The sequence below is a fragment of the Hypanus sabinus genome, chromosome 10 (genome assembly GCF_030144855.1).
Source record: "Hypanus sabinus isolate sHypSab1 chromosome 10, sHypSab1.hap1, whole genome shotgun sequence".
Classification (NCBI taxonomy): Eukaryota; Metazoa; Chordata; class Chondrichthyes; order Myliobatiformes; family Dasyatidae; genus Hypanus; species Hypanus sabinus.
In genome coordinates, this window is record NC_082715.1 from 112,296,839 (window position 1) to 112,314,701 (window position 17,863).

Genomic DNA, 17,863 nt, shown 5'->3' on the forward strand with positions numbered 1-17,863 from the left:
CTCTCTTCAAGTTCTGGCCTCCAAGAAATTTCTGCACGAATCATTGGTAAGCTTCAAACTCCAACTCGACAAATTAAAAAGGCAATGGCAGTGGGGACATTATAATTGCTACTGGATAAAAAGGGTGATGGTGAATAGTTGTTTACCCTCAGATGAGTAGAGTTTCATTTCCTAGAATCAGTAATGGCTCCACTTTTTATTTATGACAGCAAAATTGAATTTCAAGAATTTCAGGAAGGTATACAAAATAAGACTCAGAAATACAGGAAACAATGAAAAACGTAATAGACTTTTTTTAAAAAGTAAGATTAATCCATGACAAGGACAAAGCATTTTGGTCAATTTAAACAGATTTGTTCTCGTGAACAAAATCTTTTTAAAGTTGGCGCAGATATAGAAGCAGCAGAAAAAGTTGAAAGGGCTACCAAAATAAACCGGTTCCTTTGCTTGGGTGACACGCAAAAAGTGCAATTGCAAGGAAATTACTATGAACCTTTGCATACAACTGTTTAGATTTCAGATGGAATATTTTGTCCCATTCTAGGCAGAGTGCAAAAAATTAAAGCTTTGGAGAAAGTACAGATAGCACCAGATGTGAGAAACTTCATTACTTGAGGTCCATTGTTTTGTTTTGCTCTTGTTGTCGGTGTAGTAAAGCTAAAAGAAACAAATAGGCTTTCAGATATGCAAAAATAATGGCAAAGAAAGCCTTCAAACATGTTCAAATTATGTTATGGAATCTATCAATGCCTCTCAAAGACTCAAAATTGAAGAATTTATCAAACAGCACTGCAGGGGTGAATTTATTTCACAGTACAAAACATACACCTAACAGGGAATACAATAATGATTCGGTTTCACAATTCCTTTGTGTTTAGTTAATTAACCACCATGAACTAGCGCTTGTTCCTAATTGCTCTTTGCTCAGTAAGGAACTTCTCATCCAAGACAATAACAAAATATACACTGGCAAGAGATTGTCTTTAAACAAGCTACATTCACACCACAACTTAACATCCTGTGTCAATTAAAGGTACAATGGAAATGACTGCCATAAGGGAAATGCCCCAGTCTCCTGTGAGACAAGGTAGCAGTTCAGTGTTTCTCAAAACCCAAATGTCTAAAACAGTGTCTGACTGACCACCCAACTCTTCTGATAACAAGGAACTTCAAAGTTCAAAGGAAATTTATTATAAAAGCACATACATTCCACCTTGAGATTCACTTTCTTGCAGTAGAGTACTAAAACAATGAAAAACACAAAAAACGGGCACGGAACCAATGTGCATATACAGACACTGACAGCTCAGGCTCTTGTACCTCCTTCCCAGTGGAGTAGGCTGGATGGTGGGGTTCCCAGAGAATGTGTGCTGTCTTCTTGCAGCACTGCACCATGCAAGTGTACATAATGATAAGGAGGCCTTTGCCTGTGATGGACTGGGCTGTACCCACTACTTTTTATAGGCTTTTCCCATTCTTGGGTATTGGTATTTCCAAGCAAGGCTGTGATGCAATCAGTCAGGATGTGTGTCCACTGTGCAGCTACAGAAGTTTGTCAGTTTTAGATAACATACTGAATCTGTGCACAAGAAAGTTGAGGCCCTGCTGTGCCTTCTATAAAATGGTACTGTGCAGGACAAACCAGATTTTCCAAATCTACCTGCTTACTGAAATCCCGCATGGCAAAAGGGTAAATGTTACAATAGTCACAGGGGATTTCAATATGCAGGTAAATTAGGAAAATCAAGTTGGTGCTGGATTCCAAAAGGGGGAACTTCTAGAATATCTACAAGATGACTTTTTAAAGAACAGTTTGTGGCTGAGCCCACTAGGGGATCTGTGTGGTACAATGAATCTGAATTGATTAGAGACCTCAAGGTAAAAGTGCCCTTAGGGGCAAGTGATCATAACATGATCAAATTCACTCCAAAGTTTAAGCTGCTGAAATTAAGTTGTATCACAGTGTAGTAAAGGGAATTAGAAGCATGAGAGAGGTGTTAGCCAAAATAGGTTGGAAAAGAACAATGGCTGGAATTTCTGGAAGCAATTTGGAAGACAGGATATATACATCCCTAAGATATATTCTACGTATTATACAGGAAAGATTACACAGATTGTCGCAAAGAGAGGGCATATAATAGAATAAAAATTAGTGAGAATTGGGAAGCCTTTTAAAAATGAACACAAGGCAACTAAAAAAGTGAGGAAAAAATGGAATACTAAAGTAAGCTGGCCAGTAATATTAAAGAGGATACCAAGAGACACAAAGTGGAAAAGAGAGGCAGGAGTGGTTATTGGACTTCAGAAAAAATAATGCTGGAACGGTAGTATGGACGAACTGAATAAGAATTTTGCACCAGTCTTCATTGTGGAAGACACTTGCAGAACAGTGGAAGTTCCAGAGAGTCAAAGGGAATGAAGTGTGTGAAGTTGCCATTACTAGAGAAAAGGTTCTTGGGAAATTGAAAAGTCTGAAGTCACCTACATCAAATGGTATACGCACCAGGGTTCTGAAAGAGGTGGCTGAAGGGATTCCGGTGGCATTAGTAATGACCTTTCAAGAATCACTAGATTCTGAAAAGGTTCCAGAAGTTTGGAAAATAGCAAAATGTCACTCCACTCTTTAAGGGAGTGGAGCAGAAAAAAAAGGGAACTCTTTTAGTCTGCCCTCATTATATTCACAGGATCAAACTAATGGAATCAATTGGCTGTCAAAAAAAATCAATCCTGGAATATCGATGAGGCTTATACTCACTGGAATTTAGAAGATTGAGGGGGGATCTTATTGAAACGTCTACAATTCTAAAGGGATTGGACAGGCTAGATGCAGGAAGATTGTTTCCAATGTTGGGGAAGTCCAGAAGGAGGGGTCACAGTTTAAGGATAAAGGTGAAGCCTTTTCGGACCTTGATGAGGAAAAACTTCTTCACACAGAGAGTGGTGAATCTGTGGAATTCTCTGCCACAGGAAACAGTTGAGGCCAGTTCATTGGCTATATTTAAGAGGAAGTTAGATATGGCCCTTGTGGCTAAAGGGATCAGGGGGTATGGAGAGAAAGCAGGTACAGGGTTCTGAGTTGGATGATCAGCCATGATCATACTGAATGGTGGTGCAGGCTCAAAGGGCCGAATGGCCTACTCCTGCACCTTGTTTCTATGTTTCTATTTGTTAAGGGTGTGGTTTCAAGGTACTTGGGGCACATAATCAAACAGGCCATAGACAGCATAGTATCCTCAAGGGAAAAAATTGCCTAACAAGTCTGTTGGAATTCTTTGAAGTAGTAATAAGCAAGTTGGACAAAGGAGAATCAGTTAATGTTGTGTACTTGGGTTTTCAGAAGGTCTTTGACAAGGCGCCACATGAGGCTCTGTAACAAGCTAAGAGCCTATTGTATTAAAGGAAAGTGGCTGATTGGCAGGAGGCAAAGAGCAGGAAATAAAGGGAGCTTTTTCTGTTTGGCTGCCGGTGACTACTGGTGTTCCACAGGGGTGTGTTGAGGCTGCTAATTTTGATATTACATGTCAATGATTTGGATGACACAACTGATGGTTCTGTGGTAAAGTTTGCAGATAATACGAAGATAGGTGGGGGCAAGTAGTTTTGAGGAAGTGGGGAGGTTACAGAAGGAGTTGGACAGATTAGGAGAATGGGCAAAGAAGTGGCAGTTGGAATATAGTATTGGGAAGTGCATGGTCACTTAATAGATTAAATAAAAGGGAAAACTTTTTTTTAAATGGAGTGAAAATTCAAAAATAAGGCACAAAGGGACCTGGGAATCCTTGTGCAGGATTCCCTAAAGGTTAATTTCATTCATTTTAAGAGGACTAGAATACAAAAACAGGGATGTAATGTTGAGGCATTATAAAGCACTGGTGAGGCCTCATTTGGAGTATTGAGAGCAGATTTGGGCCCCATATCTTAAAAGAATGGGCTGATATTGGAGAGGGTTCAAAGGAGGTTCATGAAAATTATTCCAGGACTGAATGGCTTGTCATTTGAAGAGCATTTAATGGCTCTGGGCTGGCACTCACTGGAATTCAGAAGAATGAGGGGTGACCTCATTGAAACCTATCGGATAGTGAAAGGCCTTGATAGAGTGGATATGGAGAGAAATGTCTCCTATGGTGGGAGATTGCAAGACCAGAAGACACAGCCTCAGAATAGAAGTGTGTACTTTTAGATTGGAGATGAGGAGGCATTTCTTTAGCCAGAGCAATGAATCTGTGGAATTCATTGCCACATGTAACTGTGGAGGCCAAGTCTCTCTGTATAGTTAAGGCAGAGATTGATAGATTCATGATTGGTCAGAGCATGAAGAGATACTGGAAGGCAGCAGAAGATTAGGCCTGAGGAAAAATGAATCAGTCATGATGAAATAACAAGTTAATAATAATTAATTAATGAATGGGAAATGGAAATCTTCTTCATCAAATCAGGACTTTAGCTAGACTACTCACACTCTTTTGTTGTGCCATGTGCGATTTTGTCTTTTACCAATTCCAAGACGTAGTGGAAGTACTTAAGACACATCACCATGTAAATTGACATTTTCTGCTCATATCCATCGTGCAATAAACTGTGAATTGATAATCAGGACCAATCTGAACTGGCATTGTGCCAAAGTGAAATGCAGCAAAAGCAAGTCGGGTCATATGGTGACTAACCCCTTCGGTATTTTGTCCCAATACTTAAAAGTCAAAGGAACCAGTGCATACAGCATACAGGTCAACTGTTTGATCATAAGATATACAGTGGTGCTAGAAAGTTTCTAACTCTAGTAACATTTTCTCTATTTCTGCATAAATATGACCTAAAACGTGATCAGATGTTCACACCAGTCCTAAAACTGGATAAAAAGAACCCAATTAAATAAATAACAAAAAAAGTTATACTTGTTCATTTATTTATTGAGAAAAATTATCCAATATTACATGTATTTGTTGGAAAAAGTATGTGAACCTTTGCTTTCAGTAATTGTTGTGACACTTACACAGCAGTAACTTCAACCAATTATCTCCGGCTTGTTGGAATTTTAGGAAATTCCCCCGTACACAGCTGCTGGTGGGCTTCCTTGCATGAACTGCTTGTGTCAGGCCCATCCACAGCATTTCTATAGGATTAAGGTTGGGAATTTGACTCATCCATTCCAAAACATAAATTTTCTTGTTTTAAAACCATTCTGTTGTTGGTCTTTTGGGTCATTGTCTTTTTGCATTATCCAACTTTATTAAGCTTCAGGTGACAGACTGCCACCCCGGACATTCCCCCGTAAAATGTTGTTACAATTTTGAATTCATTGTTCCCTTAATAGTTGCAAGCTGTTCAGGCTCTGAGGCAGCAAAGCAGCCCCAAACCATGATGCTCCCTCACAGTTGGGTTGAGGTTTTGGTGTTGTGTCCAGTGTTCTTTTTCCTCCAAACATAGTGATGTGTATTTCTGTCAAAAAGTTCAACTTTTGTCTCATCTCTCCACAGAACATTTTCCCAGAAACACTGGGTACAGACAGGTGGTCTTTTGCAAACTTGAGATATGCAGCAATGTATTTTTTTTAGAGAGCAGTGGTTTCCTCTGTGGTGTCCATTCATGAACAGAGACTTGAGCAAGTTCTAGAAATTTCTGCAGGTCTTTTGGGTTGTTGGGACCTTGGGTTCTTTTTCACCTCTGTCAGCAATACATTTTGTGTTCTTGGTGTGAGCTTTGCAGGATGCAAAGTCATTTTCTATTACTGTGGACTGATGAACACTCAGGTCTTTAGAAATGCTTTTTCTAGCCTTTCCCAATTTCCATGCATCTGTATGATTCTTCTTCTAAGTTCAAGGTCCTCTGAAAGTTGTTTTGATCGAGGCATGGTGCTGAAACAGATCTTTCTTGAGACGAGCAGGCTCCGTCAGAAACCTGACTTTGTCTGTCTTTTTTTAATATAGGGCAGGGCACCTCTACAACCCACACCTCCAATCTCATCTTATTGATTAGAACACCGGAATCCAAATAGCTTTTGTAGAAGGCATTACCCCAGAGGTTCTCATACTTTTTCCAACATATTGGATTCCAGTTCCTCAATAAATAACTGAAGTATTTTTTGTGTTATTTATCTATTCTCTTTATCTAGTTTTAGGTCTTGCATAAAGATCTGATCACATTTTAGGTCATATTTATACATAAAGAGAAAATCCTAAAGGGTACTCAAACTTTCTAGTACCACTGTAGGTGCAGAATTAGGCCATTTGGTTCAAGTCTGCTCTGCCATTTCATCATGGCTGATCCAATTCCTCTCAGGTTCATCTCCTGCTTTCTCCCAGTATCCCTTCATGCTTTAACTAATCAAGAATCTATCAACCTCTGCCTTAAATATACATAGAGTGCCTCCACAGCTGCCTGTGGCAAAGAAATCCACAGGTTCACCACTCTCTGGCTAAATAAATTCCTCACCTCCATTCTAAAAGGACATCCCTCTATTCTGAAGCTGTGTGCTCTGGTCTTAGCATCTCCCACCATAGGAAACATCCTCCCCACATCCACTCTATCAAGGCCTTTTACCATTCAATAGCTTTCAATTAGGTCACCCCCTCATTCTTCTGAATTCCAGCAAAAACAGGCACACAGCCATCAAATGCTCTTCATATGACAAGCCATTCAATCTGGAATTGTTTTAGTGGAACTCTTTTGAATCCTCTCCAGTTTCAGCATATCCTTTCTAAGATACGGGGCCCAAAACTGTTCCCAGGACTCCAAGTGAGGTCTCACCAATGCTTCTTAAAGTCTCAACATTACATCCTTCTTTTATATTCCAGTCCTCTTGAAATGGATGCTAACATTGCATTTGCCTTCCTCACCACTCAACCTGCAAATTAACCTTTAGGAATCCTGCACAAGGGCTCCCTTTGCACCTCAGCTTTTTATATTTTCTCTTCATTTGGAAAATAGTCAACCCTTTCATTTCTTCTATCAAAATGCATGACCATACACTTCCTGACACTGTATTCCATCTGTCATTGCTTTGCCCATTCTCCTAATCTGTCCAAGTCCTTCTGTGGCCTCTTTACTTCCTCAAAACTACTTTTCATGGTGAAAGAGAATTGTATGTGAGACATGAACAGAATACATCAATGTTCTGTACATTTCAAAATTTAACAGAACAAATTAAACCAGTGTCATGGCACATTTATCAAAGACAATCCGAATGCTACTATCAAGAATGCCAAGGTCAAGGATGAATAAATCTGATGACAAGATTGGATGTGGACCCTTAGTTATGAATGCCTGGAAACTGCAAAGATCTTGATCTGGTCTCCCCAGTGTCTGATTAGAGAAATCTACCTTATCTAAAATAGAATTTAATTACTGAAGGCTTAGAAGGTTCTTGCCAGACATGTGGAATTGTGAATGCTTACCTCATGCCAAGAAGCAGCATGCAGATGAAAGAAATGCAAAAGATAGAATCAATTCCTGAATTACTCAGGTAACAAGGGCAAAGCAAAGTTATTCACACAAAATGCTGGAGGAACTAAGCAGTCAGGCAGCATTTATGGAAATGAATCAACAGTCAACCCTTCATCAGGACTAGAAAGGAAAGAGAAAAAGCCAGAATAAGATGTAGGAGGTGGGAAAGGAGTACAAGCTAGAAAGTAATAAATGAAGCCAGGTAGATGGGGGGAGGACAAATGAAGTAAGAAACTGGGAGGTGATAGGTAGAAAAGATAAAGAGCTAGAGAAGAAAGAATCCAATAGGGGAGTGTACCATGGGAGGAAGGGGAGAAGGGAGGACACCAGGGGAGATGGGCAGGGGATGACAAGTGTAGAGGTGGACGGGGTGCTAGAGTGGGTAACTGAACAGGGAAGAGTCAGGAAGAAAAGTTACTGGAAGTTGGAGAAATCAATGTTCATGCCATCAGGTTGGAGGCTATCCAGACGAGCAGGGAAGGTATCGCTCCTGCCACTTGAGAGTGGCTTCATTGTAGCAATAAACGAGGCCAAGGACCGCCATGTCGCTACAGGAATGGGGAGCTACATCAGATTATAGCTTAAACCTGACAAATGATATAAAGTTCAACAACAGCAATCTCAGCAAGTGAGTTGTGATATGCCAAACATGCAAAATTTGAAAGTGCTGAGGAAAGAAAATGCACGTGCAGCATATCAAAATAAAGTTTCACAACTTCCGGTGAGGCACCAGGCAAGGTGGCAGCACAGCACTGAGTGCTGACATATAACCCTCCTTTTTCATGTTCTTTCGGGCTCATAGATGGTCTTAATACAAGTTTGAGTTGGACAAAGATCTAACTAAAGAAATGATCTCAAAAAAAGATCCAAATTCAACCAAGAAACAAGATACCAGCAGACCACACCAAGCTAGTGATACATCTGAGGAAATAGCTATGCTAATTAAGCAACAATGGCAACAGAGATGGAATTGCTGCAAGAAACAGTAACCCACATGTTAAAGTTGTTGCCGGAAAAGGCTCTCGACCCTACACAGAAGCATATGGCAGAGAATGGCAACATTCTCCGGTCATTAAAGGAGCAAGCAGACATTCATGCTAAAAAAATTTAGCATGATCTTCAACAAAATAGACAACATTCAGGTTAGCTTACGCAAAAATCAGAAAGATACTAGCTCCTGTCTCACGGAGGTGACTAAGATATGGAAGAAGTTAAACGACTTGGAGGATAGATCCAAGAGAAACAATATGTGGCTGGTCAACTTACTGACAGGCACTGAGGGCGACGATCCAAGAGGTTACCTCCAGGAGATGCTGCCTAATTGGATTCCAGCACTCAAGAACTCCCACAGCACTCCATTGGAGGTCGACAGAGCACACAGGATCTTTTCAAACAACACCTCAAGACCGCGGACCACGGTTTTTGGGCTTCTACAGTACACCAACCAGCAGCCTATCCTGGTGGGTGTGAGGAAAGCCAAACCTACTCTCCCTGATGGCACCGAGCTGTAGTTCTTCACCAACTACATCCCCAGCACGATGCAGGAACAGCAGGGATACAAGGAGATCCACGCTAAGCTTCGACAGAAGGGTATCGACTCATTCCTCATATACCCGGCGGTTTTGAGAGTGAATATCAAGGGCATGAAGATGTCATTTAACTCGGCAGAGGAAGCAAGAGAAGCCCTGAAATCATTGGTGCTGGGAGATATGGAAGAAGGCCCTGGGCAAATTCCACACGCCCCTCAGGAGGAGATGGAACTGCATTAAAAGCTCGGACCAGCCTGTATGTGCAATCTAACAAGTTAACGTCCTAGGTGTGAAGTTTTCTGGTTATTATTTTATTGGAAAGTCATTCGACGCACTTTTGTATTTAGTTAATTAAGCAGTCAGTTTGTTTCTGAGTATTGCAGGTCAGAGTTTTAAAGCAATGGCTCAGTTAACTTGTTAGTACAAGGATAAAATGGTAAGGTGATACAAGTCCGCCTGCAATATACTTTTTATCTTATACTTTCTAAGGTGATATTCAACACACCCAAATGTCATACTTCATCAAGAATGAAGCTGAAAAACAGCAGTTTGTTCTGAATAACTTTAGTTGTACATGTTCATTTCGGGTTCTGTCTCCAGTAGACTTGTTTACGTTCCTGGGCGCAAGATGTCACTGGCGTCATCGCGAAGTGATGGTCTATTAAAACAACAGTCTCTCGCAAGAGAGCGGTTGGGGTCTTGAGTACGTGTTATACTATATTTGAGACCGGAATGGTTTTAATTATATAGGTTAATTTCTTGTTTTTTTTTCTTGTCTCTTTGATATGATTGTCTATGAGAACCACTTTGCCTTTCTAATTTGTTAGTGCTGGGGGGGGGGGCAGTTAATGTTCAGTGTCTGACATTGCTAAGTGACACTCACAGATGTTACAAAGGGTTGAATGGGAGGGGTGATGGTAGCGGGGTGGGAAGGGGTAACTCAGAGCTCCACCACCAGCTTACAACAGATCCAGGGGAAGATGAGCAACACAGATTAATTAGAAAATCTTACTATTCTATCATTTAACGTTAGAGGATTAAACTCTCCCTACAAGTGTTCAAAGGTTTTAGATTTCTCACACAGAAAGAAAATAGATATTGCGCTGTTACAGGAAACACATGTTAAACCTAAGGGCATTCCCAGGGTTCAAAACCACTTTTTTCAACCCATTGTGGCATCAACTGATGGTAGTCATACAAAAGGAGTTATGATATTAATGCGACATAGTATTAATGTATCAATTGAAAGGACTGGCTCTGACAATGAAGGACATCTAGCTTTCTGCTGTACATCCATTCAGGGTTGCATTTATTAGCCTGTATGCCCCAACTATATTCGAGGCTGAATTTTTTTCCCCTCAATTCCCTCACAATTACTGAGGTTAAGTGACTACCAATTATATGTTGGTTCGGACATGAATGTTTTGGTAAACAACAACCTTGATAAATCTTCCTCAACTATATCAAGCTCTCAAGGATCTGCTCTTAACCTCTAACGGATTTAAATTTAATTGATGTGTGGAGGGTGCATAATCCATCTGCTAAAGACTATACCTTCTTCTCCACAAGACATAAAACTTTCTCTCGATAGACTACATTCTCATATCCTCTGATTTGCTGCCTTTGGTACACTCAATAGAATGTTTGCCCAGGCATCTATCTGATCACAACCCAGTTATATCTACTTTTAATTATGGCAAAATCAAAAATAAGGCTACTAGGTGGAGGTTTAACTCCACCCTTCTAAAAAAAAATGACGAATTTCTAACACAACTGAGAACAAAACTGATGGAATTTATAAATTTAAATAAAAAGTGTCTTGGATGTGATAGTGGTTTGGGCTCCATCAAGGGTTTCTTATGAAATAACGCCATATGGTTCAGTTTGCACTGACATAAAAGCCAGCTTCAAAAGACTTCCAGCCTAGAAGAATGACCTCAAAAGGAGATACACCAAACAAAAGAAAACAAGCTCAAAACAAAACAAGCAGAATTAGATGATTTATTAAGAAGCAGGGCAGAATATATGATCCATATAACCAAACATAAGTATTATGCAGAAGGCAGCAGACCGAGCCATCTTGTGGCTAACGCTCAAACAACAGGAAGCTAAAAGGTCTATACCAGCAATTTGATGTGCTAAACATGAAGTAAAATCTTCAAAAGAGGAAATAAACGAGACATTCAAGAATTACTTTAAAGAACTGTATACAAGTTGCCCAGTTCCTTCTGAAAATTACTTCACTGAATTTGTTAGTGGATTAGACCTCCCTACGTTGTCATTAGAGGACACCAAAACTCCAGACTCTCCTATTACACTGGATGAGCTACTCAAAGCAGTCAAAGCTACAAATAAGGGCCATACCCCAGGTGTAGATGGCATACCTGTGGAACTTTACCTAGTACTTTGGGATGTTCTTGGACCAGTATGGTTAGAAACGTTAAATTATGCTATTGGAAATGGCACTTTCCACAGAGATTTAAGCACAGCCCTGATCACAGTTATACCTAAGGTGCCAATCACCATCCAATCTCCTTGATAAATACCAACTTCAAGATATTTTCCAAAGTCATAGCACTCGATCGCCTTGAATGGCCATATCTTTGGAGAGTTCTAGAAGAATTTAAGTTTGGCAATAAATTTATCAATATGATTCAAACACTGTATGCTAATCCTTCAGCCCAGGTATGTATGGGAGGAGGTTTCTCAGAGTTATTTGACATAGGACAGGGGACCCTCTGTCTCCTTTAATTTTTACTTTATCTATTGAACTGCTTGCACATTTAATTAGAAACTCTCCTCAGAACTCCCCTATTACAATAGGTACAACATCACATTTAATATCACTTTATGCGGATGACATTAGTTTATATGGCAAATGTTCAACAAACCTTCCCGTTTTTTAAAAACACTGAAGTAATTTGGAGTTCTTTCAGGCTACAAAGTTCATCTGTCAAAATCAGCACTGATGCTGATTAATACAGATAAAAGTAAGGTGTCTCTCCCTCCCCAGATTAATGTTACAAATGAGGTCCTAAACTTGGGTATTAAAGTTAATACTTCCCTATCGTCTGTGGCTAAAACAAATTACTCTTTAATTTTGAAAAAAAAAGCAGATATTAATAGATGGAGACACCTGCCAGCATCAGTCCCAGCCTGTCTATCAGTCATTAAAATGAACATCTTACCCCATATTAATTTTATCAGCTCAATGATTCCACTTGCGCCTCTAACAGGATATTGGCAAAAACTGTACTCCTTACTACGATGCTATACTTGTAACAGTAAATGACCCAACATAAAGTTGTCAGCTCTACAATTCAAAAAGTCAGTTGGGGGATTGGCATGTCCAAATTTTAAACTGTATCACTGGGCATTTGTATTAAAAAGTCTTAGTTACTGGATGGAGAAGGATAAAATTTCATTACAGAAAAATAAAGAACAAGAGCTAATAGCACCAATAAGGTTGTAGGACTTTTTCCTTATAGGTGTGTCTACCAAAAAATGTGATTTGTATTACGGACCAATTTTAACCCATATACTACAAGTGTTTAGAACAGCAGAAAAATCCCTAATATTTAAAAGTGTATTGTGCAAATCATCTCCATTATGGAGCAATAATCATCTTCTATCTGGGGGGAAACTATTCACTAACAGAACTTGGGATGATAAAGGTATTACTACTCTTTAAGATATTAATGGGGCAAGTACTATCCTTAGCTTTCAAGAACTGTATCTCAATATAATATTGATAAACACTCTCTTTTCTTCTACTTTAGAGTAAGATTAGCTTGTAAAGCCTACTGAGTTCCCTGGGGGTCAGATTGAAAGGACCATCCCATTTTAAGTTGGATACAGAGTGCTCCAAGACAGACAGTGTCATATATCTATGATAAATTAAACTCCCAGAAATATATGCCCACATCAGGAATGAAAGCCTGGACATATCTGAATTGGGACAAGACTTAGACTGGGATGTGATTTGGGATAATGCTGCCAGTGCTTCGAAAAACCCAAATCATCGGTATATACACTTGAAATTTTGTCATAGAGCACATCTAACACTGAGAATTAGACATCAAATGAGACTGGTTCCTGACTCATATTGCTCATTTTGCCCCCACAAAACTGTTGGCTCTTTTATACATGTTGTATGGGAATGCTCAGGGGTTTTTGGTTTGTGAGGGAAGGTTATCAGTACTATTACAAAATTCACGGGGGTACAATTACTAATAGACACTGCTGTACACCTTCTAAATGATAGCTCCCACCTTTCCTTTATGGAAAAAAACACGCAAAATCTGGCTGGCAGGCCTGACTGCAGCTAAGAAGATTGTAGTCCAGCGTTGGAAACCTCCCCGTGATACTTCAAGTACTCACTGGCTTCGGAGCTTTCTGGACACTTCTTACTTGGAATTACCATCAACAGGAGTAAATGATGCATGACCATACATACACAATCTTCATGTAGACAAATTTGATAACTTAAAAGATCTTCTGTCAAAATAGGAATGCTCTGTCTGTGTATGCACTACTATTCAGTTGCTTGATGGAGGGGAGAGGAGTGGGGGGGGTGGAGAGGGGGGTGCAGATGAGGATGAGGGGTGGAGGGGGGAATGGCGATGAGGGTTGGGGGTGGCTGGGTTAAACAGTCAAAATGTAATCAGCAACTAGTTGTATTGAATATAATCTGTTGGTGTTGCAATAAAAATTAGTGATGAAAAAGTGTCACTGGAGAATTTAGCTCACCACATCTTAGTGCCTTAGGAAGATTAAGAAAGCAATTGGGAAAAAATATTTTGGAGGGCTCTATTAGGCAGATCAGCCTGGATTTTCCATTCAGCAACTAAGCAACAGTTCTTACTGCTTATGAGTTGAACTTAAAGCTTTTAGTGGATTAAAGATCGAATTATACTATGGTACTTACTTACCTCTTTATGGGATTCAGCAACCATGATATTGCAACCTAGCTGAGCAACTAATCACAGTAAAGAATTCTCTAAAGCAAAACACCTGTTAACTCTCTTTACTAAGAATAAAGTTAGAAGCTGAAAGGAGGAATGGAAGTTCACTACTTCTGGAAATATTTGTAAAGAATTATAGTCTATTCAAACTATTTTACAACAAAAAAATTAAACTTGTGCAGATCCTTACATTACACTACAGTGTACCATGTAAAGAACAAAACAATGTTCATAGCATTTTGGATATTTGTATTATCAGCACACAAGTAGACTGCATAAATATCGTTTTCAGTACTGAAAAAGGATCTTCAACCAGAGGGGGGTGAAAAATCGCTCTTAAAATTTTAGCCATTTCTTTTCACACCAATGTGCTTGGACTTACTGAGTATTTCCAACATCTTTGATGAAGTCAAACTCAGGTTGCAAAAGCAACACCATTCCATCTGGGTAGCCTCCAACCTGATGGCATGAATATCAATTTCTCTGATTTCTGGTAATTTCTCCCAAATTCCCCTTCCCTTTTTTCTACTCCCCTTTCTTGTTACCCTCTTGCCCCTTCTCTGCTCCTCACCTCCCTCTGTCTCCTCCCCTCCTCCTCTTTCTTCTATAGTCCACTGTGCTTTCTTATTATTCATTCTTCAGCCATTTAACTCTTATTTCACCTCTTCCTCCAATACCCACAAACTGTCCCCCTCACCTGGTCTCACCAGTCACCTGCCATCTCATATTCCTTCCCCTCTACTCCTCCCATCCACCTTCTTATTCTGGCTTCTGCCCCTTCCTTTTCAGTCCTTAAGGATCTCAGCCCAAAACACTGGTGACTGCTTATTTCACTCCATAGATGCTGCCCGACTTGCTGAGCTCCTTCAGCACTGTGTGTTGCTCAAGATTTCCAACATCTGCTGAATCTTCTGTTAGTGAGATATTAAGTGATGATCTTTTGTACCCATTCACTAAAATCTTTGATCCACAAAGCTGACTGTATTAAGGATTAGGTTAGGAGTCAAGGGTGAAATCAAAAATGGTTGGGCCCTTCCAGAAGAAAAGATCATTCGTAAAAACGGAATGTGGATCAGCAAGCTTCTGTCTTTTTCATTTATGCCTTTCTTTCATTTCAAAATAAGGATGAGTTTCATGCATGCTGCCAGCCTTAAAATATGAAATTAAAATCACTTATAACAATCATCCCTTTGTTCTGTGATTAAGTCTGGGTTTATGCTCACTTGAGTTTAGAAGAAGAATGACCCTATCAAAAAATGTAAAATTATTACAGTATTCAACAGCACTCTTCTGTGAGGGATGGCAACAACAGAGTATAGAACAGTTAAACCAATTAAATCAGTAATCAAATAGCTAACTAATTTCTTCTGCCTACACAATGTCCATATCCTCCCACTTTCTTCACATTCAAGTGCCTATCTAAACATCCCCAAAGTTGCTGCCTTTACTGCCACCCCAGGCAGCGCATTCCAGAGATCCACCCCTCTCATCTCCTTTGATATTACCTCCTTCACCTTAAATGTATGCCCACTTACATTTGACATTTCATCCCTGGGAAAAAGATCTATGCCTCTCAGAATCTTATAAATCTCTATCAAATCTATCACTCAAGAGAAAACAACACAAGTTTGTCCAACCTCTTGTTATAGCACATGCCCTCGACTCCAGGTAACATCCTCATCAACATTGTTCAGGACCTCGTCCTTAATGGCGCATTGTCCCTTTACATTTGAACCTCCCAAGGTACATCGTTCCACATTTAGCCATCTGCCATCTTTCTGCTCGTGTCTGCAACTGATCTATATCCCACTGTAATATTTGCCAGTCTTCTGTGTGATCCACAACACCACCAACCTTTGTATTATCTGCAAACTTACTAACCACCCACAGATCATTTATACACATCACAAGCAGCAGAGGTCCAAGTACAGATCCCTGCGGAACACCAGTAATCACAACCCTCCAGTGAGAATAAGTCCCTTCAACCATTACCCTTTGTCTCCCATAGACAAGCTAGTGCTGAATCCAAACAGCCAATTCACTATGGATCCCATGCATAAAATCTTCTCAATGAACCTCCCACAAGGGTCCTTGTTTAATGCCTTACTAAGATACATGTAGACAACATCCACAGCTCTACCTTGAGCAACCATCCTTGTCAAAAAAATTCAGTAGCAGAACACAACTTCCCCACACAAAGTCATGCTGACTCTCCCTAATTAGGTCATTGTTTCCTAAATGTTCATTAATTTGATCCACAAGAATTTTCTCCATTAACTTCCCTACCACTGGCGTGAGACTCAGCTGTCTGGAGATTCCAGGATCATCCTGTTTCCTTTCTTGAATAATTGAACCACATTAGCGACTTGCCAGTCCTCTGGGACCTCACCTGTGACTGGAGTGGACAGAAAAATATTGGTCATGGCCCCAGCAATCAAGAGTCTTCTCTTGCCTCTCTCAATAATCTGGGATATATCCCATCAGACCCGAGAGACTTATTCACCTTAAATGCTCTTTAAGGGACCCAACATCAACTCGTCCTTCCCTTTGGAGTGCCCGAGCATATTGATACACTCAGCACTGATCTCCCTATTTTCCACATCCTTTTCCTTAGTACAGTGGTCCAAACCACTGGGCCGCAAAGCATGTGCTACTGGGCTGCAAGGAAACAATATAATTTAGCGATATGAAACGATATGAGTCAGCTACACCTTTCCTCATTCCGTCATGCCCACTGTTGAACTTGAACGCACGCAAGGTCATTACGCACGTGAGGTCATCAGTCATTCATTAACCTACAACTACTCGATGAGTAAAAAACAAACGTCACTTGAGAGTTTCTTTGGAAGAGGTGGAAGAGGACATAAACGGCCTAACGACGATGATAACGCAGAGACAGCTGAGGCCGAGACTGCAAAAAAAAAAGAAAGCTTCCTTCAACAGAAAATATGACGAGTCGCACATAAAACATGGCTTTAATGCGACCAGTGACTCGCACGCTCCAAGCCTCCCGTGTGTGATATGTGGAGACAAGCTGTCTAATGAGGCAATGAAGCTCTCAAAACTGCTTCAGCACCTTCAGTCCAAGCACCCTGCACTTAAAGACAAACCCATTGAGTTTTCCGAGCAGAAAAAACTTGAACAAGCAGGACAGAAGCAAGTGCTGAGAGCATTACTTCCCAACCGCAAATGACCCAAGATGTGCAAAAGGAATAGGTCAGTGACCCATTTGTGAATGTCCCCAGTGAATCATCCGTGTCAGTGCGGGAAGAGGATCAACTCCTTGAGCTTGCAAATGACGGTAGTCTGAAAAGTATATTTGACATCTCTGCCGGCATTCTGGATCAAAGTCAAGGCTGAATATCTTGAGATAGCCATGAAAGCACTGAAAACATTGCTTCCATTTCCAACATCGTATCTCTGCAATGAATGCAATGAAAACTAAATTGCGGAATAGACTGGACATAAGGAACCCACTTCGAGTATCGCTGTCTCCCATCACCCCTCGATGGGACCGTCTTGTTGCAGGGAAACAAGGCCAGGGCTCCCACTGATTCAGCGATATTGGTGTTGCAATGATTTTATATGTTCATATGAGGAAAATATGCGCTGTGTGTTTAATATCCATACTTTACTTAAAATGTTATGATGCTATTGACTTATAAGTGACTTATAATTGACTTATCACTACATTCATCTGAGGAAAATCTGTGCTGTGTTTAATATTAAATTCATTAGATAAACCTTTTAGAAACGAAATTGAGTGTATTAGCCACTTATAAGTGACTTATCGTTGACTTATCACCCATATTCCTGTTGTGAATAATACACACCCCCCCCCCACCCCACCGTTAGCCAGTCCGCAAGAATATTGTCAATATTAAACCGGTCCATGGTGCGAAAAGGTTTGGTGACCCCTGCCTTAGTAAA

At 40.2% G+C, this 17,863-nt stretch overlaps 1 protein-coding gene across 2 annotated transcripts in view; it reads right to left on the reverse strand.

Annotated features, from left to right (window-relative positions):
- The window catches only part of LOC132400980 (inactive tyrosine-protein kinase 7-like), a 180,076-nt gene that overhangs the window by 96,385 nt on the left and 65,828 nt on the right, over positions 1–17,863 (reverse strand). The window lies entirely within an intron of this gene.